Below are 27,318 nucleotides of genomic sequence, written 5' to 3'. Positions count from 1 at the left end.
ACTATATTTATGGTAAATGTTTACATTGAAATTTCTAGAATAAATATGGAGAGAATATAAATAAGGTAACTTTTGAGGTAAGAAAAAAGGGGTATATGGATTGAGGTGAGGGCTTTCAGTATATCCAGAAGAGAAAGAGAAAAATTTAATTTCTGAAAATAATGCTTTTAAATGTATTTTAATTAATTGTTCTGCTCTCTAACATACATTAAATGCCTTTCACAAAAAAAGCCTAATAATTTATGGGAGGTCTGGATTACACACACACACACACACACACACACACACACACACACACACTCTTCCACTTTATGCTGCTCGGAGACATTTGTATGCAATTTTACCTAGGAATGAGCTTTCCCCCTTTTCTCCATAATTTCTAACCCTGTTCCAAAAGAATGGAATCTGCTTATTGGACATGTTAACTCTAGAGGGAAAATGTATGTGTTTTTTGAAGAATATGACCAGGAAGAGACCAATATCAATGGGGGTGACTGATTTCTCCATCCCATATTTTCAGGTGCATGTTTCTCATTAACATAATTCAATCACAGCTAAGAGCCATGCTGTCATGCTTAAAAACACAAATATAATAGAAGTATATTAGGAATTGGTAGGTTTGATAGATATATAATGCTTCCTTTTTAGGGCTGTACCTGTGGCATATGGAAATTCCCAGGCTAGGGGTCTAATTGGGGCTGCAGCTGCCAGCCTACACCACAACCATAGCAATGCCACATCTGAACTGTATCTGCAACTGACACCACAGTTCATGGCAATGCTGGATCCTTAACCCATTTTGCGAGTCCAGGGATCAAACCTGCATCCTCATGGATACTAGTTGGGTTCATAACCCACTGAGCCATAACAAGAACTCTGCTTTGCTATGCTTTATATGGTAATAACTGAAGTCACAGGTTTATCAGCAATCATATAAATGACATATTAATTTTAAAAGCTGAAAGAAGAACTGAGATTTAGGGAAAGTTTAAATATCTCAGAATTCTAAGGGAGGTCTTACATCTTTACCCAGTTGCATCTTCTATTCCTGGGTGATCAACTCTGCCGATTAGCATTTGATCCTTGACTATTTGAGTATTTGTTATCTATGAAATGCAAGGCTTCATTTGTAAAGAGAATATCTGATCTGTGGACCTCTCTCTTGAAGAAAAGAATGGCTTTACTGAGACCTTCATCAAGAATTGCCCACATCTCTTGAAGACAGATTGTGGCAACTGGAACATTATACAATTTAAACCCTAAATTGTAGGTTTGAAAATGTGACTTTTTAAAATCCCTGATTATCCTTTGAGCATGGTAGTTAGATTTCGGAAATTTATTATACTGATCTCTCTATGTACAGTGTTATCACAGGATTTAGAAAATGAAATCAGAGTTGATTTTTTCCCTTAGCAATTTCATATATAATTAGTAGTAAATTTAAGAAATGTTGAATTAATCAGCTTTATTTTTAGCATTTTGGTAAAGATACCACCTTCTTTTTTTTTTTTTTGCCTGCATTTTTTTAATGGTTTAGTGTGAATTTTATGCAATAAAGAAACATTTATGGTTGGATCAAATAAATATTTAGATTAATCTCCATTTATAAAATATAACAAGATGATGTAAAAGAATTCCATAGGACTCCTCAACTAAATAACTAGGAAATCTTGCCATTTGTGACAACACGGATGAACCTTGAGGGTTTCATGCTAAGTGAAATAAACCAGACAAAACAGGAAAAGTACTACATGATATCATTTATATGAGGAATCTAAAATAGTCAAAGTCATAAAAGCACAGAATAGAATGGAAGTTGCCAGATATTGAAGGCGGGAGAAAAAGGGGAGGTATTAGTCAAAATTTTAGACATGCAAGTTGAATAGGTCCTAGAGATCTACTTGCAACATAGTCGCTATAGTTATTAACATTGTATCATAGACTTAAAAATTTGCTAAGAGGCTATATTTTATGTTAAACATTCTTATAATGGTGATGATGATGATGATAAGCAGGAAGAAGAAAAGAAGCAGTTGTAGTAACAGTAATAATAGTACAGAGGGCAGGCAGAAACTTTTGTAGGTGATAGATATGCTATGGCATAGATTCTGGTGATGGTTTATTGGTGTATACTTATCTCCAAGCTCAATCTGTATATATTAAATATTTATAGCTTTTTAATTTTATTTTTTATTTACTCAATGAATTTATTACATTTATAGTTTTACAATGATCATCACAAACCAGTTTTAGAGCATTTCCATCTCACATCCCCAGCACATTCCCCCACCCCCCAACCTCTCTCCTTTGTAAACCATAAGTTTTTCAAAGTCTATGAGTCAGTATCTGTTCTGCAAAGAAGTTCATTGTGTCCTTTTTTCAGATTCCACATGTCAGTGATAGCATTTGATGTTGGTGTCTCATTGTCTGACTGACTTCACTTAGCATGATAGATATTTATAGTTTTTTATATGTCAATCATAAAAAGCAAAAAAGAACTAGGAAATATTCAAGTAGAAAGGGCAGTGAGGCACATATTAAATGAATTAAATGATTTATAAGAAAAAACAAGAATCCCAACCCTTCATTTAGATCTAGAATCGTGGGAGAGTGCTAATATCACCAAAGTGGTAATGGAATAACTATATCACTAAAGGATCTCTGTAAAAGTTACAAGAAAATAATCAAAAGCAAATTCAATGACAAAATAATTAGGTTAAAGCCAAAGAAGTATAAATAATTTGTATAACAAGCAGTAAAAGGGCAAAATTATAAAGGGAGAAGCAAAACAAATGGATTTACCAGTATTTGAAAAGTAAAAGTACATTTTAAAGTGTCAAATAACCTCAAAAAAGAAAAACCTAGGAGGATACTTAAATGCTATAAGAACTATCCAAAGAGGATAGAAGAAAGTGTTAGGAGAGATTGGCAAACACACACAGTTCTATTCACATGGAGAAAAAAAAAATCAGAAAAAAAAAATTCTTGCTTGACAAAGTAAAACTCTGAGGCCTGAGTATCAGGACAAGATTTAAAGAATGGAGAAAGTCAGAATAAAGGTAAAATGTCTTTAGGGAGAATGTTATGGAAGCATTTGTGAATTATCAAGTGTATCACTTAATCAAAGGAACTAAAATGCGATTTCTACTTCAATATGGGACAATAAAATACTTGGCCTCTCTAAATCATTAAAATCAAAACTTTAAAAATGGTGATAACTTTTTTAAGGACTCAATTACAGTATCTGGGATAATTGATTAAAAAAACTATCAACTCATATGCAATTTAAAAAGTAATTGTATTGCTTTTTAGTGACATAAATAAAACATTAATTGTAGAAATTAAACAACTAAAACTGAAAAAAAACATGGATAACAAAATTATCTCATATATAACTATCAATATTTCAGTTTTTTAATATATGCATATAAATAAAATATGTATGCATAAATATATATGGGTATTTGATTGATAGGTAGCTTTAATATATGGGCATCATTTGATAGGAGTGAAAGATGTGATCCTACAATGCTATGGAATACATACATATATGTGTATTTTTACATATAGGTAGATACAAACCTTGCTGTTTCTCCTCTTGTAATTTCAGATTTGCTTTGAGCATTCATTCTTTTCCCCTAGCTCTTAAATAAAAACATTAGAAAAATTCCATAGCTTTTCTATTAAATGTTAGATCACAATAAAGTCTATTCCAGACTGTTCATCACATATCCCCATTCCCATATGGTATCAAAACCTCTATTCTGACCCAATTAATGCTTCTCCCCTCATCCAGCTCAGATCTGCAACAGGCAGATTGAGAGGAGGAGGAGTAGTGTCTGGTTCATTATATTTCTTTTCTTACTCCAGTTATTCTCAGCTAATGTTTGGAGCCACTCCATGTTGAGCTCAGGAGGAGGTTATCTTTCTTTGATGGGTCTCCTTTGGGGATTTCTTAAAGAGAAAATGTAAGGGGTGCTGAGGTGAATGCTGATTGAAGATCCATTGATCTGATATTGCCTTTACTCCTGCTGGCAGTCAACAACTTCCTCTTCAGCCTCTGAGGTTCCAAAAGTTCACTACTAAGGTGGAATTACCTGGTTTCTATGAGTCTTGTAGGGAGACATCATCTAAACCATGAGAAATATGCACCATTTCCTGCCTATGTTTACGGGTGTGGAGCTTACCTCCAATCCAGCCCACTGTATTTAACTACGCAGATTTCTCCAAGGTAAGAGTCTGACAATTCTTATCTTACTCACATGGCAAAAGACATGTCCATGAAGGGAAGTTTTCCTGAAGCCTGCCTATTAGGTGTAAGGAGAAAGGAACATTATAGAACTGAAAAATTCAATATTCGAAATAAAAATTCACTAGATGGACTTAAAAGCCAAATGGAAATGACAAATAAAAACAGAGGAGATGTGAAAACAATAAAAAAATCCAATCTGAATAACAGAGAGACAAAAGATACCAACAAAAATCAAAGCTTCAGGGACTTGTGAGACAATATCTGAGGGTCTATCATATGTATAATTGGAGTAAAAGAAGAGGAGGAAAATGGGAAAGAAAAAGTATTTGAAGAAATAATATTTGAAATTTCGGCAAATTTGTTGGAAGATATAAATTACAGAATCAAGAAACCCAGTAAACCCCAAGCAGTTTTCAACTGGAAAATAAAGTAGTCTTGAGGGTCCAGAATAGTTTCCCTCAAATATCTGATGTCTTATTGAGAATGGCTGAAAAAGTAGATGAAGCTCTTGACAGGAGTGCTTATACATGGCCTCTGTAAGACTATCATTTCAGAGTAGTTGAGCATCATACTTTGAGGCTTAGGGCTCCAAAACCATGTTTTCTAGTGAATGTTGTGGAAGGTGAGTGGCCTTTTATAGCCTTGCCTCAGAAATCACATAATATTTCTTCCTCATTATTCTGTGATTGAAGAAATCACAAGCCTGTGCAGGTCAAGAGGAGGAGACATAGATCCTGCTTTCCAATAGAAGGGCTACAAAATAATTGTAACAATGATTTAAAACCATTACAAAACTCCCAAAAGAAAAATAACAAGAGACTTAAGCCAGAGATTCTTTGTAAAAGATAAGACCAAGACGGAAAATAATAATTTGAAAAATTGCTCAACCACAGTATTAATCAGAGAAATTAAAATTAAAACATAATGAAACATCACTACCCACCCAATGGAATGACTAAAATTTAAGACTGACAAGACCAAGTGTTTGGAAGAATGAGGTAGGAATTCTCCCCCATCTCTAGTGAGATTAAATTAGGCAAACAACTTTTGATAATTGTTTGGCATCAGAGTTGAACATATAAATACTATGACAAAATATTTTACACCTTAATCATTTACACTTTAATCATAATGAAACAGAAATACTGAAAATCTGTATATGAATGTTCCTGGCAGCATTATTTGCAAGAGGCTAAGAGGAAAACAACTCAAATGTTAGTCAACAAAACAACAGATACATTATTAGTGGACTATTCATACAATATAATCCTGCATAGCAATGCACTTGAATGAAATATGGCTAATGTTAAAATAAAGGATGAACCTCTCAGATGAGAATTTGAACATAAGAATCTAAAATACAGAGTGTTTACTGTTCAATAATAGGCCAAACTAATGTATGGTGTTTTAGGAGGGCCAGAGGTCCAGGACGCCAGAAGAGTGTGAAGTCTCTATTGGGTTATCTTAAAGAGCTCAAGCAAGTTTCTTCACCATGAGAAGAGCCTATCCACTGAAAAGACCATTGGAAACAAGTAGGGAGGCCCAAGGGCAGCAGATCTTGTAAAGGAACTTGGTGTATGGGGGTCTGTGGATCCTGAGAGAAATGTGAAGCTGCCAGTTCTCCCTAAACCTTAAAAGCCAAGGGGTCAGGATAGTAGTTACCACTGGTGATAAGGCAGCAGAAAATATTTAGGAGAAGGCTTTGTGGGTTGCTTCTGAGATGCTGGTAATGTTCTATTCTTGGAGCTGAGTAGTGCTTTCAGGATATGTTCACCTTATAGTAATTCATAGTATTTCACACTTAGCATTTGTGTGTGTATGTGTGTGTGTGTCTTTTGTCTTTCTAGGGCTGCACCAGTGGCATATGGAGGTTCCTAGGTTAGAGGTCTTATTGGAGCTATAGCTGCTGGCCTCTGCCAGAGCAATGCCAGATACGAGCCGCGGTCTGCTGCAGCTCATGGCAACACTGGATCATTAACCTACTGAGCAAGGCGCAGATCAAACTCACAACCTCATCGTTCCTAGTCAGATTCGTTTCTGCTGCACCATGATGGGAACTCCACATTTGTGTGTTTTTGATGCAAGATGTATTGATATTTTTTAATATAGAGGATCGATAGGAAGTTGGAATGGAAGAAGCAAGGCATAAGACTGTTGAGGACAAAATGTCTAGGAAAGAGATAAAGAGTCTGACTTAAGGCAAAGACAGTGAGAAAGGAGGCAGAGGAAGAGATGAAAGTCTGATGGAAGCAGCTTTAATAGTCACTAAGAGAGTGATTAAGAACTGTCACATCCAAGAAATTAGAAATATTTATGGGGTCTGTATCTGTGATCAAGACAGGGACCAAAGCAGACAACATCTCACTGTGCAGGCAAATGGTAAGTCAGCTTCAACAGAAAACTATTGAAATTCAACTGTGAAAGAATGGGGTTTCCAGAACTCCAGTCCTCGAAGTATTAGCAAGACTAGTTTCTGGAAGCAGAACTGGGATACCAAGTTCAAGAGTTAAAAAAGATGGCTTTACTCTCCCATTAGGCTTTAAGTTTACTAAAAGAAGAATCATTGCTCTTCATGATAGACTAACAAAGTGGCAAGTGCCTAGAATATAATAGGCATATAATAAAAAAAAATGGTAACTACTCAAAAAATAAATGACTGGGGGTGAAAAAAAATAGCTTATTCACTTGAATTGAGGTTCAAGGGGAGGGCTTAGTCAAAAGCATATAAATTAAGATCCCAGTTTCTAGAACAAAAGGAAACACTTTATACCAGATAAGGAGAAAGATCATTTGGAACTGGTGGTTCAGGATGTTGCATTTCCTTTTTTGTTAAAAAGGATAATGTCAGAGGATAGTTTGGTCTGAAACTGCAAGTATGTTTTTCAGTAATTCCAGCATTGTTTGTAACTTAACTTCAAAGTCATGTGCATAGAAATGGCTTATATTAAATTCCCATGTTACAAACCATATGAACCAATATTTGCATGACACTTCAGATAAGTTCACATTTAAAGACTCAAATTTAATCTTAATCTCCATTAATTATTAAAAACAAGAGAAAAATTAAACCTGAAAAATATTGACCCTGCTTTGGCTAATATTAAAGAAAGGCATTAAATCATATTGAATAAAGTGTATATTCAAAAGAACCTTTCAAAAGTTCATATTACAGTAGTAAAAAGATTATTTCTTTAAGCAATTCATATTTATAAAAAAATCAAGGAATTCTATATCTAAACTAAGTCTTTTGATTTTTTTTTAAAATTTTAAAAGCAGAGTCAAGTTGAAGCTTCTACAGTACCAGCAAAACCAGTTTTTATTTCAAATACTTCAAAGTAAGGACATTCTGATTTTTAAAAGTTAAACAATGACTTTGAATTTATTAAGTGATATCTCCTCTACACAAGAAAGTCAGGTTTTAAAAGGTCATTCAAATGCATAGCATCTACATATACCTCCTTTTTTCAATACATACTGATACTCTCTTGAACATAGAACAATGCTTTCAATAAATGGTACTTGATAAATGTGCTTTTACAGAAAGTGTATGGGTTAAGAAAAAAGAAAAGTTCTATGGTGGAAATGGAAACCAATTATTAAAGGTAAAAGAACAAAAATCCATTTATTTTTCACAAGCCATTTGCATATGGTTGAGTTTGAGACTCAGAACTGCATGCTGAGTACCCTCACCTCATTATTATCTCTGGGTTCTTTCTATCTCATTGTTCATTCTCTCTTATTCAAACTCAGTAAGACAGATGGTCAATTTTATTAATTATGCTCAGTAAAATTATTTACCGTATTGGGAGTTACTCAGTTATTTCAGTTATGGTCTATTTGAAAATTGGAAGTTAATTTAGAGGCCATTCTGGAATAGAAACTAGATTAACTAAATAGAAAGAGCTTTTAATTATTTTACAATCTAATACCTTAGTCTATATAATATTATCTGGCAGGTTTAACTGTGTGTTCAGTTCTGTAATCTACTAGGGATAACAGCATAATTACAGACATAAAAAACCTTTATCTACAATATCAACATATATAAATCAGCTGAATTTCTATATACTTACAAAACTATATGGCAAAAAAAACAAAGAAACAATCCCATTTACAGTGGCATCAACACTAATAAAATACTTAAGAATAAATTTAACCAAGGAGGTAAAAGATCTATATACTGAAAACCATAAGACATTGATGGAAGAAATTTGAAAAAAATGAAAGATATCACATATGCAGGAATCAGAAGATTGTTAAAATGTCCATAATTCCCAAGGCCATTTATAGATTCAATCCAATCTTTATCAAAATTCCAATGGCATTTTTCAAAGAAATAGAAAAAACAATCCTACCAAAAGACACTGAATAGCTACAGCAATTTTGAGAAAGAAGAACAAAAAAGATATCATGCACCCTGGCTTCAAATTTTATTACAAAGCTAAAGTAATCAAAACAGTATGATATTGGCATAAAAACAGACACACAGATCAATGGAACATAATTGAGAACTCAAAATAAAAATGCAAATACATGGTCAACTAATATTTGACAAGAGAGCTAGGAATACCCAATGAGAAAACAAATATCTCTTCAACAAACACTGTTTAGAAAACTGAATATTCACATGTAAAAGAATGAAATCAGACCTCTATCTTACACCACTCCCACAGATTAATTCAAAATGGATTAAAGACTTAAACCTAAGACCCAAAACTATAAAAACACTAAAAGGAAACATTAGGGGCAAGCTCCTTGACATTGGTTCTGGGAATGATTTTTTTTTTATATTACATACAAAGCACAAGCAACAAAAGTAACTATCAACAATGCAGACTTTATCAAATTAGAAAGCTTCTACGCAACAAAAGAAAAAAATCCATAAAATGAAAAGACAACAAACTCACAGCTAACATCATTCTCAATGGTGAAAAGCTGGAAGAATTTCTGCTAAAATCAGGAACAAGATAAGGATGCCTGCTCTTGCCACTACCATCCAACATAGTGTTGGAGGTCCTAGCCACATCACTCAGAGAAGAAAAAGAAATAAAAGGGATCCACATTGTATAGTAAGAAGTAAAACTATCACTGTTTGCAGATGACATGATACTATACCTAGAAAAACCTAAAGATGCTTTAAGAAAACTGTTAGAGCTCATCAATGAATTTGGTAAAGCTGCAGGATACAAAATTAATACACAGAAATTGATTATATTTCTATATACTAACAAGGAAAGATCAGAAAGAGAGATCAGACAAACCATTCCATTTACCATCACATTAAAAAGAATAAAAACCTAGGAATAAACCTACCTAAAAAGACAAAAGACCTGTACATAAAAACTGTAAGACACTGATGAAAGAGATCAAAGACAACACAAACAGGTGGGAAGACATACTACACTCTTGGATTGGAAGAAACAATATTGTCAAAATGAATATACTATCCAAGGCAATCTACAAATTCAATGCAATCCCTATCAAATTACTAAAGGCATTTTTCATAGAAGTAGAACAACATATTTTAAAGTTTGTTCAGAAACACAAAAGACCTAGAATAGCCAAAGCAATCCTGAGGGAAACAAATGGAGCTGGAGCAATCAGGATTCCTGACTTCAAACTATACTACAAAGTTTACAGTCATCAAAACAGAATAGTACTGGCACAAAAACAGAAATATCCATCAGCAGAACAGGATATAAAGCTCAGAATTAAACCCACACACCTTCAATCAACTAATCTATGACAGAGGAGACAAGGATATAAAATGGAGAAAAGACAGTCCCTTCAATAAGCGGTGCTGAAAAACTGGACAGCTGCATGTAAAAGAATGAAATTATAACACTCCCTAACACCATATGCAAAAATAAACTTAAAATGGATTAAAGACCTAAACAAAAGGACAGATACTCTAAAACTCTTAATGGAAAACACAGGCCAAACACTTTCTGACATAAACCACAGCAATAGCTTCTCAGATCCACCTCCTAAAGAAATGGCAATAAATAAAAAAAAAAGGACATAATTAAACTTAAAAGTTTTTTCACAGCAAAGGAAACTAAACAAAATGAAAAGACAACCCTCAGAATGGGAGGAAATATTTGCAAATGAAGTGACTGACAAGGGATTAATCTCCAAAATGCGTAAACACCTCTGGCAGCACAATTCCAAAAAAACAAACAATCCCATCAAAAAATGTACAGAAGATCTAAATAGACAATTCTCCCAAGAAGACACATACATGGCCAAAAAAACACATGAAAGGAGGTTCAACATCACTAATTATTAGAGAAATGCAAATCAAAACTACTGTGAGGTACCAGCTTACACCAGCCAGAATGGCCATCATCAAAACATCTACAAACAATAAATGCTGGAGAGGGTGTGGAGAGAAAGGAACCCTCTTACACTGTTGGTGGGAATGTAAATTGTACAACCACTATGGAAAACAGTATGGAGATTCCTCAAAAATGTAAAAACAGATACTCATACCCCACTGTTCACTGCAATACTATATGCAATAGCCAAGACATGGAAGCAACCTAAGTGTCCATTGACAGAGGAGCAGATAAAGAAACTGTGGTACATATACACAATGGCATACTACTCAGCCATAAAAAAGAATAAAACAATGGCATTTGCAGCAAAATAGATGAACGTAGAAATTATCATGCTAAGTGACATTAGACAGTGAGATGCAAATGTCATATGTTATCACTTTACGTATGGAACCTAAAAAAAATGAACTTAATTTTCAGAAAAGAAACTGACTCACAGACTTTGAAAAACTTATGGTTACCAAAGGAGACAGGTTGGTGGGGGAGGGATGGGCTGGGGCTTTGGGATGGAAATGTTATAAAATTGGGTTGTGAAGATGGTTGTATACCTATACATCTAATAAAAGTTAAAAAAAGACGAGCTACAGAATGGGAGAAAATATTTTTAAATCGTCTATCTGATATGGGGTTAATATAACTCAATAGCAGAAAAAAAACCCCACAAAAATTGACTAAAAATGGCAGAGGATCCGAATAGATATTTTTCTAAGAAAGACCTGCGAATGATTAACAGATATGCAGAAGATGCTCAACATCACTAATTATCAGGGAAATGTAAATCATAACCACAATGAGATATCACTTCACACCCATAAGAATGACTATTATAGAAAAGATAAGAGATAACTAGTGTTGGTGAGGCTGCAGAGAAAAGGGAATCCTAGTGCACTGTTAGTGGGAATGTAAATTGGTACAGCTGCTTTGGAAAATAGTATGGAGATTTCTCAAAAAATTGAAAATGGAAAAGGGGATTAATATTCAAAATAAACAGTTCATGCAGCTCAATAAAAATAACAAACAACACAAAAAAAGTGACACAAGTTCTAATAGACATTTCTCCAAAGAAGACATACAGATGGCCAAAAAGCACACAAAAAGATGCTCAGCATTGCCAAGTATAAGAGAAATGCATATCAAAATTACGAGATATCACATCATACCAGTCAGAATGGCTATCATCAAAAATTCTACAAACAATAAATGTTGGAGAGGATGTAGAGAAAAGAGACCCCTCTATACTGTGGGAATGTGAATTGGTACAGCCACAATGGAGAACAGCATAGTGGTTACTGGAGTTCCCTTTGTGGCTCAGTTGCTTAAGAACCTAACACAGTGTCCTTGAGCATGTAGGTTCAATCCCTGACCTCCCTCAGTGGGTTAATAACCTGTCATAGCTGCAAGGAGCAGTGTAACTCACAGATGTGGCTCAGATCCGCTATTGCCATAGCTCTGGTGTAGGCCTGCAGATGGAGCTCAGATTTGACCTCTAGCCCAGGAACTTCCATATACTGCAGGTGTGGCTACAAAAAGAAAAAGAAAACAGTAAGAAGGTTACTTAGAAAATTAAAAATAGAGCTGCCATATGATCTAGCAATCCCACTCTTGCATATATATCTAGAGAAAACAAAATTTGAGAAAAAATACATGCACCCAGATGTTCATAGCAAACTATCTACAATAGTCAAGACATGGAAGCAACCTAAATATCCATTGACAGAGGAATGGATAAAGAATATGTGGTAGATATATACCATGGAATATTACTCTGTCATAAGAGAATGAATGCCATTTTCAGCAACATGGATGGATTTAAGAGATTATCATACTAAATCAGAAAAAGACAAATTATCATATATCACTCATATGTGGAATCTAAAAAAATGAAACAAATGAACTTATTTACAAACAGAAACAAACTCTCAGGCATAGAAAAAAAACCTTATAGTTACCAAAGATTGGGGGGGAGGATAAATTATGAGTTTGGGATTAGCATATACACATTACTACATATAAAATAGATAACAAGAACCTAGTGATAGCACAGGGAACTCTACTCAATTTTCTATAATAACTTATCTGTGAAAAGAATCTGTAGAAAGAATAGATATATGAATATATATATAACTGAATCACTCTGTTGTATAACTGGATCACTCTGCTGTACACCTGAAATAAACACTATATTGTAAATCAACTATACTCCAACATAAAATTAAAAAAAATTGAAAATCGAACTATCACATGATCTAACCATATCCATTTCTGGGTATATATCCACAGGAAATGGAGTCACTGTCTCAAAGTGATAACTGCAGCCCCATGTTGACTGCAGCAATATTTACAAGAGCCAAGACATGAAAATGACTTAAGTATCCACTGGCAGATGAACGGATTAAAACCACATGGTGTGTATATATATACAATGGAATATTATTCAGCCATAAAAAGAAAATTCTGCCTTTTGTGACAACATGAATGAACCCTGGGGGCATTATATTAAGTGAAATTTCAGACAGATAAAAAGAAATATTGTATGTTCTCACTTACATATGGAATCTAAAAACACCAAACTGGTAGACATAGAGAATAGAATAGTGGTTGCCAAGGCCTGGGGGGTAGAGTTTATGGAGAAGTCCTAGACAGAGAGTACAAACTTCCACTTATGAGTAAATTCTAGGGATCTGATTACAGCATGGTGACTATAATTAACAGTATCATACCATATACTTGAAAGTTGTTAAGAGAGTAGATCTTAAGAGTTTTCACCATCACCATCAACAAAAATGATAATTATCTGAGGATATGGAAGTCTGAATTAACATTATTGTGGCAAACATTTTGTAGTATATACATATATTAAATCATCATGTTGTACACTTTAAACTTGTGGTTTTTTTATAGAGTGATGTATAATTTTATTTTATTTATTTATTTTTTATAATTTTTTTAATTTTCCCACTGTACAGAAAGGGGGTCAGGTTATCCTTACATGTATACATTATAATTACATTTTTCCCCTCACCCTTTCTTCTGTTGCAACATGAGTATCTAGACAAAGTTCTCAATGTTATTCAGCAGGATCTCCTTGTAAATCTATTCTAACTTGTGTCTGATAAGCCCAAGCTCCTGATCCCTCCCACTCCCTCCCTCTCCCATCAGGCAGCCACAAGTCTCTTCTCCAAGTCTATGATTTTCTTTTCTGAGGAGATGTTCATTTGTGCTGGATATTAGATTCCAGTTATAAGTGATATCATATGGTATTTGTCTTTGTCTTTCTGGCTCATTTTGCTCAGTATGAGATTCTCTAGTTCCATCCATGTTGCTGCAAATGGCATTATGTCATTCTTTTTTATGGCTGAGTAGTATTCCATTGTGTATATATACCACCCCTTCCGAATCCAATCATCTATCGATGGACATTGGGGTTGTTTCCATGTCCTGGCTATTGTGAATAGTGCTGCAATGAACATGTGGGTGCACGTGTCTCTTTTAAGTAGAGTTTTGTCCAGACATATGCCCAAGAGTGGGATTGCAGGGTCATGTGGAAGTTCTATGGATAGATTTCTAAGGTATCTCCAAACTGTTCTCCATAGTGGCTGTAGCAGTTTCCATTCCCACCAACAGTGCAGGAGGGTTCCCTTTTCTCCACAGCCCCTCCAGCACTTGTTATTTGTGGACTTATTAATGATGGCCATTCTGACTGGTGTGAGGGGATATCTCATGGTAGTTTTGATTTACATTTCTCTTATGATCAGCGATGTTGAGCATTTTTTCATGTGTTTGTTGGCCATCTGTATATCTTCTTTGGAGAATAGTCCATTCAGGTCTTTTGCCCATTTTTCCATTGATTGATTGGCTTTTTGCTGTTGGGTTGTATAAGTTGTTTATATATTCTAGAGATTAAGCCCTGGTCGGTTGCATCATTTGAAACTATTTTCTCCCATTCTGAAAGTTGTCTTTTTGCTTTCTTTTTGGTTTCCTTTGCTGTGCAAAAGCTTTTCAGTTTGATGAGGTCCCATGGGTTTATTTTTGCTCTAATTTCTATTGCTTTGGGAGACGGACCTGAGAAAATATTCATGATGTTGATGTCAGAGAGTGTTTTGCCTATGTTTTCTTCTAGGAGTTTGATGGTGTCCTGTCGTATATTTAAGTCTTTCAGCCATTTTGAGTTTATTTTTGTGCATGGTGTGAGGGTGTGTTCTAGTTTCATTGCTTTGCATGCAGCTGTCCAGGTTTCCCAGCAATGCTTGCTGAATAGACTTTCTTTTTCCCATTTTATGTTCTTGCCTCCCTTGTCAAAGATTAATTGACCATAGGTGTCAGGGTTTATTTCCGGATTCTCTATTCTCTTCCATTGGTCTGTCTGTCTGTTTTGATACCAGTACCACACTGTTTTGATGACTGTGGCTTTGTAGTATTTCTTGAAGCCTGGGAGAGTTATGCCTCCTGCTTGGTTTTTGTTTCTCAGGATTGCTTTGGCGATTCTGGGTCTTTTGTGGTTCCATAGAAATGTTTGGATTGTTTGTTCTACTTCTGTGAAAAATGTCATGGGTAATTTGATAGGGATTGCATTGAATCTGTAGATTGCTTTGGGTAGGATGGCCATTTTTACAATATTGATTTTCCCAATCCAGGAACATGGAATATCTTTCCATTTCTTTACCTCTTCTTTGATTTCTTTGATTAAAGTTTTATAGTTCTCGGCATATAGGTCCTTTACCTCCTTGGTCAGGTGTATTCCGAGGTATTTGATTTTGTGAGGTGCAATTTTAAAAGGTATTATATTTTTGTATTCCTTTTTTAATATTTCATTGCTGGTATACAGAAATGCAACTGACTTCTGAATGTTCATCTTATATCCTGCTACTTTGCTGAATTTATGAATCAGTTCAAGGAGTTTTGGGGTTGAGTCCTTAGGGTTTTCTATGTATAGTATCATGTCATCTGCATACAGTGACAGTTTTACCTTTTCTCTTCCTGTTTGGATGCCTTTTATTTCTTTGGTTTGCCTAATTGCTGTGGCTAGGACTTCCAAAACTAAGTTGAAGAGCAGTGGTGAAAGTGGGCATCCCTGTCTTGTTCCAGATTTGAGGGAGAAGGCTTTCAGTTTTTCCCCATTGAGCATTATATTTGCTGTGGGTTTATCATAAATGGCTTTGATTATGTTCAGCAATGTTCCCTCTATACCCATTTTGGCGAGGGTCTTGATCATGAATGGATGTTGGACTTTGTCAAATGCTTTTTCTGTGTCTACTGAGATGATCATATGATTTTTGACTTTTTTTTTGTTAATGTGGTGTATGATGCTGATTGATTTGCGTATGTTGAACCATCCTTGTGAACCTGGGGTGAACCCAGCCTGGTCATGGTGTATAATTTTTTTGGTATGTTGTTGGATTCGGTTGGCTAAGATTTTGTTGAGAATTTTTGTATCTATATTCATCAATGATATTGGGCGATAGTTTTCTTTTTTGGTGGTATCTCTGTCTGGTTTTGGAATGAGGGTGATGGTGGCATCATAGAATGTCTTTGGGAGTATTCCTACTTCTTCAACCTTTTGAAAGAGTTTAAGGAGGATGGGCACCAATTCCTCTTTATATGTTTGATAAAATTCACCTGTGAAGCCATCTGGTCCTGGACTTTTATTTGTAGGGAGTGATTTTATGACCTCTTCAATTTCATTTCTAGTGATCGATTTGTTCAGTTGATCTGTTTCTTTTTGATTCAGTTTTGGCAGGCTGTAAGATTCTAGAAAATTGTCCATTTCTTCCAGATTGTCAAACTTGTTGCCATATAGTTGGTCATAGTATTCTCTTATGTTTCTTTGTATTTCTGCTGTATCCGTTGTGATTTCTCCTTTTTCATTTATAATTTTGGTTATTTGGGTTCTTTCTCTCCTCTTTTTAGCGAGTCTGGCCAGGGGTTTGTCAATTTTGTTCACCTTTGCAAAGAACTAGCTCTTGGTTTTTTTATTAATTTTCTCTATTGTTTTTTGAGTCTCTATTTTATTGATTTCTTCTTCGATCTTTATAATTTCCTTCCTTCTGCTGACTTTAGGACTTTTTTGTTCTTCTTTTTCTAATTCATTTAGGTGGAGGGTTAAGTTGTCAATTTGGGATCTTTCTTCTTTTTTGAGAAAGGCCTGTATTGCTATAAATTTCCCTCTGAGCACTGCTTTCGCAGCATCCCATAGATTTTGAGAGGTTGTGTCTTCATTATCATTTGTTTCAAGGTATTTTTTAATTTCCTTCTTGATTTCCTCGTTGACCCATTGGTTTTTTAGTAGCATGTTGTTTAGTCTCCATGTAGTAGGTTTTTTCTCTTTCCTTTTCCCATGGTTGATTTCTAGTTTCATGGCATTGTGGTCAGAGAAGATACTTGAGATAATTTCTATGCTCCTAAATTTATTGAGGTTAGCTTTGTGTCCCAGTATGTGGTCGATTCTTGAGACTGTTCCATGAGCATTTGAGAAGAATGTGTTTTCTGATTTTTTTGGATGTAGTGTCCTGAAGATATCAATGAAGTCTAACTTTTCTATTGTTTCCTTTAGGATCTCTGTTGCTTTATTGGTTTTCTGTCTAGAGGATCTGTCCATTGATGTGAGGGGGGTATTAAGGTCTCCTACTATGATTGTATTCTCATCAATATCTCCCTTTATGTCTGTTAATATTTGTTGTATGCAACTGGGTGCTCCTGTATTTGGGGCATATATGTTGACGATAGTAACATCCTCTCCTTGGATGGATCCCTTAATCATTAAGTAGTGTCCTTCTTTGTCTTTATGTCTTTTGTTTTAAAGTCTATTTTGTCTGATGTGAGCGTTGCGACTCCTGCTTTTCTGTCATGTCTATTGGCGTGAAATATTTTTCCCCACCCTTTCACTTTCAATCTATATGTATCTTTTGTCCTAAGGTGAGTTTCTTGTAGGCAGCATATTGAAGATTTTTGCCTTTTTATCCACTGAGCCACTCTGTGTCTTTTGATTGGGGCATTCAGTCCATTGACATTGAAGGTGATAATTGATAGATGATTATTTATTGCCATTTGAACCTCATGTTCCAGTTGATTCTATGGTTCTCCATTCTTCCTTTATTTATTTATTTATTTATTTTTGGTTGGATGGTCTCCTGTTATTATCTGCTTGAGTGTATTTTTTTTTTCATTTTTTGCAAATGCAATATTTGGTTTTGGCTTGTGGTTGCCCTGTTTTTTAAGTATGCTAACCCCTTCCCATAATTGTGTGTTTTAGCCTGATGATCCTGTAAGTTCAAACACTTCATTACTATATTGAAATTAAGAAGAGAAACATACAAACAAACAAACAAAAAGGGTTATTTACTTCCTAACATCCCTTGCCCACATTTTATGGTTTTGATGACTCTTTTTTATTTTTTCTTTTTAATTTTATTTTGTTTGAAGCATGTTCATGATTAAATCTGTATGCTGGCTTACTTGAGTGACTGCTCTCTGATTGCGGTTTCCTCAGTCCTAGTTCTTCCTCTTCTTCTTTTCTTTTCTTTTCTTTTCTTTTCTTTTCTTTTTTCTTCCCTTTCCTTCCTTTCTTTTTGGTTTAGAGAAGCCCTTTCAATATTTCCTTTAACCTAGGTTTTGTGTTGCTGTATTCTTTAAGTTTTTGTTTGTTGGAAAAAAAATTTATTTCCCCTTCTATTTTAAATGATATTCTTGCTGGATAGAGTATTCTAGGTTGCATATTTTTTCCTTTTAGCACTTTAAATATCTCTTGCCATTCCCTCCTGGCTTGTAGTATTTCTGTAGAGAAGTCAGCTGATATTCTTATGGGGGTTCCCTTGTAGGTAACATTCTGTTTTTCTCTTGCTGCCTTTAGGATCCTCTCTTTATCACTAACTTTTGCCATTTTTATTATGATGTGTCTTGCTGTGGGTCTGTTTGGGTTCAGTTTGTTTGGGGCCCTCTGTGCTTCTTGTATCTTGAACCCAGTATCCTTTAGATTTGGGAAGTTTCCAGCGATAATTTCTTCAAATATATTTTCCATCCCCTTATCTTTTTCTACTCCTTCTGGAATTCCTATTATGCATAGATTGGCCCACTTTATATTATCCCATAGGTCTCTTATATTGCTTTCCAGTTTTTTGATTCGGTTTTCTGTCTGTTGACTGGATTGAGTGATTTCCATTATTCTATCTTCCATATCACTGATTCGTTCTTCTGCATTATTCATTCTGGTTTTTACTGCCCTTAGTTCAGTTTGCATCTCCGCAAATGAATGTTCTAGTTTTTCTTGGCTCCTCCTTATATTTTCTAGTTCCTTTCTGAGGGTATCTGCATTAGTGTTCATATCTTCTCTTAATTCCTTCAGTATTTTCACTATTTCTCTTTTGAACTCCAGGTCTGTCAGACTGCCAAGATCTGTTTCATTGTTGACTGTTTTAGGTGAGTTCTCCTGTTGGTTTGACTGGGGGTGGTTTCTCAGCTTCTTCATCTTGCTTGTTGTTTTCTTTCTCCTGAGGGAGTTGTACTCTCCGTTATCGGGCAGTGTTTGCCTTGTCACTGCCGTGGAATATTTCCTGAGGGCTGGTGTTGTTGGTCAATCTTTTTTTGAGGCAGTGTGGCTTTTCTGGAGTGTTGATGGGGCTAACAGTGTTTCTTTGAAGCAAAGGAGGGCTTCCTGAGGGCAGACAGGACTGGGAGGTCCACACCACGATGGTAGCAGATTTCACTTGGTCATGCAGAGCTTCCTCTGGTGTTTTTAGGCTGTGGGGTTCTTGCAGGGGGTTGGCGGTGTTGGGCAGCTGTTCCTCAGGAGTGCAGCACCCCGTGGGGGCTGGAGCAGCTATCTGGGTCACTGAGAACCTAAGAGGCTCTTCCCTAGGGCAGCCCAACTCAGAAGGACGGCCTGCGAATGTAGGTGGATCTTTTCACAGTCTGGCCAAGCTTGTTGCAGCTTTTCTGGGCTGCAGGGGGTCCTCCAGGGGGCTGGTGATGCTGAGCAGCTATTCTGCAGGAGTGGGGCACCCCCTGGGGGCTTGGGCGGGTAGCAGGGCCATTGGAAACTCAAGAGACTCCTCCCCGGGGCAGCCTGACTCAGAAAAGCCATCCGAGAATTAGGCAGATCTATTCACGGCCTGGCTAGGCTTGTTCTAGCTTTTCTGGGCTGCAGGCCTTTTCTCGGGGGCTGGTGGTGTTTGGTGCTGCTCTGCGGAAGTGTAGCCCCTCCAAAGGGCAGCAGGTCTGTGCAGGGACAGCCCCTGTGGTGGTAGGCTTCAGGCAATTGTTGAGGCCAGCCCTCCTGGATGGCAGGCAGCCCCAGGTTCAGCGAGAGCATAGGGGATGGTGGGGGTGGGGGGAGGGGATGCACTGGGAAGCACAGCTTTCAGCTAGCTAGTGGGCCTGTAAGCTTGCTGTGGCATGGGGGGTATTCTATGGGGACCCACCCCTTCTTCTCTCCCCTCCCCAGCATGGGCGCAGACCAGGCTCTTCTCCCAGGTTCCCTCTGATGCAGCTTTCCACTTCCCTGCCCCTAGAGTATTGCTCCCTTTCTCTGTGACAGCTTTGTTTTCTAGTCTCCCAGGCAGTATCTGCCCCATCAAATGGTTTCTAGAGCTCCCAAGCAGTTTCTACTCCACCCCGCCCCCCCAGCCGGATCTCGGAGACTAATCTCTGGAGCGGAGGTCTCGGTGCCCAGCCCCCACCCAGGTGTCTCAATTTTTGGTGACTGTGCCCGTAGTTCAGATGGTCCGTTTGGTTCTTGATCGGCTTTTCCGTACTCCAACTTACTGCTACACTCTTCTCTGCATCTGGAGATTCCTCCGGTTCGTTTGATCTTTCCCCCGTGTAGGTGACTTTCCAGGGTGCGGGATCCCTTTCTCCTCCACAGTTCCCTTTCGGGAGCGCCCGTCCCGCTCGGATTCACCTTCTCTCACTCTCCTCTTTTCTCCCGTTCTGCCCCGTAATGTCACGAACTTCTTGCCGTTATTGGAGTTTAGGTTCCTTTGCCAACGACTGGTTGCTGTTCTGTGTGAGTCATTTATTCTGTAGATGTGCTTTTTTTGTTGTGTTTGTGGGAGAGGGCGAGCGTGTCCCCCTACTCCTCCGCCATCTTGTCCTCTTTCTAAACTTGTGTTTTTATGTCAATAATTTCTCAATAAAGCTGGGGGAAAACCTATTAAATATACCTTATTTGTAAAAACATATCAAACATGTCAATACTTGTAGTGTTTGGCTATATATTTTATACCTTGGCTTTCAAACTGTTTTCTTCTACTAGTTCCGAGTAATTCAATACAATAAAGCTTAAATATGCTTTATAAAAATCAGTCATGCTTATACAAAACCAAATAACATAGGATAATAATCTATGATAAAAAGTTTCCTGACACGTCTCTCCAAGGAACCTGATTTTCAGGGTCTGCTTTCAGTTCTACAGTGAGTTGAGCAATTCCAGCCAGCTAATATGAGGACAACCCCATTTCTTGAGGCAACAACTATTAATTCCTCCTTACTGAAAAAATAAGATTATTTTTCTTATAATACCCTTTTCTTCTTTTTGGTTCTCCTAACATTTGACAGTACCTTAAACTTTTAAAATAAGATAGTTGTTAAACTTAGATTTTGTTTTTTATAGTATGGCATTTTTGACACCATCTTTTAACTATTTTGTAGGATGTGCATATTAAAGACTTCACTTTGCTTACACTCCTCTCCTGCACTCAACCATTTTTTTCACCATCTCTCAAATTCATCTTTGGCCAGCTAACCTTTTACATTGTCAGGACTGTTAATAGTTGCACTCAATTCCATGATCTGAAATGGTAGCTACAGCTTTATTCAAAGGTTAGGTAAAATGTTGATAAAGTTGGAGAATAAATTGTTATAACTATGTTGTGAAGGTATAAATATTGCTTAATAAACAGGCCAGGTACATTGAATGCATTCTTTAGTCTTTCTCTTTCTTTTTTTCCTTCTTTTTTTTTTAAAGGCTGCACCTGTGACACATGGAAGTTTCCAGGCTAGGGGTCTAATCGGAGCTATAGCTTCCAGCCTATGCCAGAGCTACAGCAACACGAGATCCAAGCCGTGACTGCTACCTACACAGAGCTCACGGTAACACCGGATCCTTAACCCACTGAGTGAGGCCAGGGATCAAACCTGCAACCTCATGGCACCTAGTCAGATGAGCTTCTGCTGCACCACAACAGGAACTCCCAAATGCATTCTTTAAGATGTTGCAACTTCTAGAATACTTTAAAAAGGATGATTTTAGCATTAAGGTCAAATAAATTCTTAAAATACTTCAATTATTTAAAATAAGTTTGGCTTGTATGATATTTAATTTACAAATTTGGAGAGCAATTTTTTTCTTGCATCATTTTCTTTATTATATCCCAAAAGATAAAAGTTCTAGTTATGACTTTTATAGTCTACTGACTCAAATTTTTGCCCTAGAAACCTCCTTGCCGTAGAGCTTGAACTTGTTCCCTAGATCTGAGGACAGTTATTGCAGAATAATCCTCTAGTCCTATCCTGAGATGACTAGCTGTTTCCTAGTTGCTGTGTTTTCTTCTTCTTGGTTAAGACAAAGTTTTTTTTTTTTTTTTTTTTTTGGAGTGCATTACCAAGCAAGTTGTTAAAGGAAAAAAGTCACTGAAGGCAAACTTTCTTTCATGTCTGAATATTATCATGATAGCACTTCAGATTAACACTTTAGGAGTTCCCGTTGTGGCGCATCTGAAACAAATCTGACTAGCATCCATGAGGATACAGGTTCAATCCCTGTCCTTGCTCAGTAGGTTAAGGATCCAGCGTTGCCATGAGGTGTGGTATAGGTCTCAGACGCGGCTCGGATCCCGTGTTTCTGTGGCATAGGTGGGCAGCTGCAGCTCTGATTCACCCTCTAGCCTGGGAACTTCCATATGCCACGGGTACAGCGCTAAAAAGCAAAAACATAAAAAAATCAAAAGATAAGTATTGGCTATAATGTGGAGAAAAGGAAAACACTTACACACTGATTGTGGGAATGCAATGGTAAAACCACTGGGGAAAATAGTACAGAGGTTTCTTAAAAAAAAAAAGGTAGAAAAATAATATGGTCCAGAAATTCTACTTTGGGGTATATACCCCAAATAATTAACTCATGATCTCAATGATGTATCTGCACTCCAATATTCTTTGCAGCATTATTTGCAATAGCCAAGACATGGAAGAAACTTAAATGTCTATCAACACATAAATGCATAAATAAAATGCAGTATATACATATAACAAAATGTTATTCAGCCTTAAAAAAGAAAATTCTGCTGTTTACATCAACATGGATGAAGCTGGAGGCCATTATACCAAGTTCAACGGGCCAGACAGAGAAGGACAAATATTACATGATATCACTTATATGAGGAATCTAAGATAGCAAAACCCATGGAATCCAGAGAGTAGCATGGTGGTTGCCAGGACCTGGGGAGAGATGACAACAAGGACCTCAAAAGTGGAAAATTTCAGTTACGCAACATGAGTAAGTCCCAGAGATCTGTATAACACAATATCTACAGATAACAGTACTGCATTATGTACTTAAAAATTTTCCAAGATGTTAGATATTATGTTAAATGTTCTCATCACAAGAACAAACTAAAGAAGAAAGAGAGCAAGAATAAATTTTGGAGATGATAGATATGTTTGTGGCATATGTCGTGGTGATGACTTCACAGATGTGTACCTATCTCCAAGCTCATCAAATTATATACATTAAAAATCTATATCTTTTAAATAAAGTGTTTAAAAAAGAAAAGGTGGTATTTAACTGATGGAGTATCAGTCCCTAAAAGTGAAGAACCCATATTGAGGAATTAATTTTGCATGAAATGATAGATACAGGCAAGAAATAAGCATGTTATTCTGATCCTACATGCTGAAAAGCGTGCTTGGCTTGGCTAAAACAGAGATGTTAAAAGTCCTAAGAAGATCTCTTATGACAAATGGCTCATCCCAGACATTCCATAGAATGCCTTGACTATCTTGAAGGAGGAGATTAAATAGTTAGGTAAAATTAAATTATAAAAATGTTTTCATTCAATCAACAAAATAAGATTTAGGCTGATCCAGCCTAAATTCAATATTTATTTTTAACTTTGTTTATTTATTTATTTATTTATTTATTTGGCTGCTCTCACAGTATGTGGAAGTTCCTGGGCCAGGGATAGAACCCGAGCCACAGCAGTGACACTCCAGATTCCTAACCTCTAGGGCACCTGGGAACTCCTATTTTATAACGCATTGAAATTAGTTATTTCAGTAATTTTTGCTTTACTGTCATATTTTTTATCTAGTGTCTATTTTATTATAGACCAACAATAGACATTTAAGCATGAATAATGAATATGTATTTTGATAGCACAAAAAACTGTTTTAAGTAGCTTCTTAAATTTTCTGTAAGGGAGGAGCAGCAGCCCTCCTTCATTATCTTACCTAAAAAGGCAATTCAGTCACCTCTTAGCTAACCCAAATTTCAGGCAATTTCTTAATAAAGAATGTAATCAACCTCTTAATAGTACCTTACTAAATCCAATCCTTTTGGATCAGAAGCAATCATCATAGCTTCATCTGATTGGGTATTTATTATTGATTTCATAGTATTTACTTATAACTCTGATTGCTCTGGTTGGATACCCATGAAGTATCACAAGTATTCTTTTGGCAGAAACATCATTTTTGCATATCAACGATGAAGACAATACTAAGCAGTGTTAACAAACTTGATTTAGATATTATCAAGTGTCAAAATGCATGGTTCAGGCAATTATTACAATTAATAGTTGTCCAAGCAAGTCATTAAAACAACAGCAACAAATATTACTCTTCAGTGTCAGTGACATATACTGGAATTGGGGGCAGAGGAATTATAAATAGTTGGTATTTTTAATAATTACTAATATACTTCAAAGATTTTTATGTTATTTCTACGAAACCGTTTTAGAAACCCATTACAGACAGAAAAAACTGACAGAATAGAGATTTGCCTTTTCATTCCACCCTGTCCATCCTCAATTAGAAGCTGATGATAAAGACAGAGGCAACAGAACAATAAGAGAAAGAAGCAAAAGATTGGAAGACCAATATAATCTAATCTCTTAACTATAGGAATCCCAGTGGATAATTTCTTTTCTTGAAGGTTACAGGACATATCACTCAGAACAGATTTCCAGTCAAAATGTGTTCTAGTAATTTAATGATAATACTCAATTCTGTTGCTTCCAATTTAGAGAATATAAGCTAAAATTTACTGCTTACAAATAGAATAAGGCCTTTGAGTTTTACTCATATGTGCCTTTTTTAACTGAATGAAAGGTTTAAGTTCTATAGTGTTTCCAATTATCAGGGTTTTAATAAAGATGATTTCATATAATCAAATAGTAACTTTTTTCACTCTACCTTTTTCTTGTCCTTCCCCATTCCCTCTCCTCACTGGTAACCACTAGTTCATTCTCTGTATCTGTGAGTCTGCTTCTTTTTACGTATTCACTAGTTTGTTGTACTTTTTAGATTCCACATATGTATGCTTTTTTACGTGGATGGTATATTTAAACTATTAAGAATATGAAAGTATCCTATTTGCACCAGTTTAGATTAAAAAGAAATCTTACTATCCTTGCACTAGTCATGTTCCTACAGAAGAAACAGACTTAATTTCCAGAATGAATCCAAGTTTTTGACTTGAAAGATTTATTTTAAGGTCTTAAGTAATTCTTTGGTCACTTAGTTTCATCTTCTTGTTTTCAGGTAGAAATAATTAGCATCCAATTAAAAGAAAAAGAAAAAGATCTGAATTATAATGTTTGTTGATTTCTAAGTAGGAATCCTCCCACAAAGGCCCAAATCAAGCTACCAACATAGCTTCACTGAAAACAAAATTTATATGAGACATGCACATAGTTGACTCTCTTGAGACAATATGCTCATTGTCCATAGTTAATTTCCTTAATAAAAGTATCCATAGGCAATTCACTGTGGTTTTCTTTGTTTTCCCAAGAATATCAGAATGATAGAGCTAGTTTTAGAAGAGCCAGATAATATTTAATATTCTCTAAAAGTACTCCTATTAATTCATTCAAAATGTAATAGGACATGACTACCACTCTGGTACAGCTTTTCTGAAAATTTGAATCAGAGATGGCAATCCATGTGCCTGTTATGTTTGTCGAAAATAATAGAACTCACATGTGGAAATATTCAAAGTCAAGTGATTTGACTCATGATAGATAAGAAAACTATGTCCAAGAAGGGTCAAATGACTTACTCACAGTTAATATTTTAGGAATGAATTTCTAAGTAAGTTTATGAGTTCAGCATTTTTTTTTTACAAGTTAAGCATTTTTTTGCCCATGATATTTTACCCATTTGAACAGAGAAAACGTCCCTGTAAAAGAGAAAACACTGGTTTAGATAGAAGAATAACCTTAACAAACCCTAAGGATCTGAATAGATGGGATCAACACCATGACTACTTAGAAGTTCCAGTGAGGCCCCAATACTGTGAGGTTGGTCTTTCAGGAAGAGGGAGCTAGGGCCATTAACTTGTGGGCATGTTCTGAATTGCTCCAATTTCTATCTCTTTAGATTTATCTGTGTTCCACCTCTATTGAAAGAAATGAGGCAGAATAGGAGATTTATTCAGCAGTAGAGGCGAATTCCCACATCTTTTTATGGTTAGCAAATTTTTTAATATTAATCACTTATATTATTCATAAACTTTTCCTCTTAGCTTTAATCTTACTGGAAATGATTGCAGTACAATTATTTTGGTAAAAGATTATAGTAAAGGCTAAAAAGTGAGAAGATCAGAATGGTAGCCAGAGTGATTCAACATGTAGAACACTTCTATGGAGATACTTACTAAACAGAGATTATAGGTACTGTATAGATAGACAGGCAGCCAACAAAATAATTTATCAATCTATATAACCTAAAGGAATCATGTATGCATGATCAGGAGACTTAACTAAGCTATACCAATAAAAAGATAAAAATCCCTTGATTGGGGTTACCACACCTGAGTCAATCCTTAGATTGAGGACCTACTGACTGAAGCAAGGGTTTGATCCCCTTGAAGAAAGGGGTTTCAACATCATGGAAAGGGTATATGGTAATCATTCACTTGGTTCTTCTCCAAAAAGCTAGCTATGACTATTTCCTCAGATAATATTAAGGGAAATACCTAGATAATTTGAGGACTTTTGGCATTAATATGTGGAGACTTGAGCATCACATCATGACCCTCATGTTAGAGTTGTTGGAATAACATGAGCAGATAGAGGCAAGGAAATTAAGAATATCCTATCCCAGTTCCAGGTCACAACTGGTACATAAATCCATCTGGGGTTCATTTCCCTGGTCACCAAAAGATTAATTAGAAAGAACTTATGCGGTGGTTGACAGACCCCACATTGGTTCCTTGGCTTCTGGAGTGACAGCATAATGAGGAAAGTCAAATGGGAAGTATTTGTAGAGATTTGTGCTACTCAAAGATGTAAAAGGATGAAATATGGTAGTCCTCATAATATCCCCATTTAATTAACCAATAAAATAAAACCTCTATGAAATCCAGACAGGTCTTAATGAATTACAGTGGACTGCTGCAAAATCAAACAGGTATTTGTGTTAACCCATCTGGGGCATCAGATGTAGTATCTCTGATAGGGCAGATGGACACAGCTTCATGTACCTTGTATATTACCACTGTGTTTTCTTCCATCTTAA

This window comes from Phacochoerus africanus, chromosome 3 (genome assembly GCF_016906955.1).
Source record: "Phacochoerus africanus isolate WHEZ1 chromosome 3, ROS_Pafr_v1, whole genome shotgun sequence".
Taxonomy (NCBI): Eukaryota; Metazoa; Chordata; class Mammalia; order Artiodactyla; family Suidae; genus Phacochoerus; species Phacochoerus africanus.
This window is presented reverse-complemented; position numbering follows the sequence as displayed.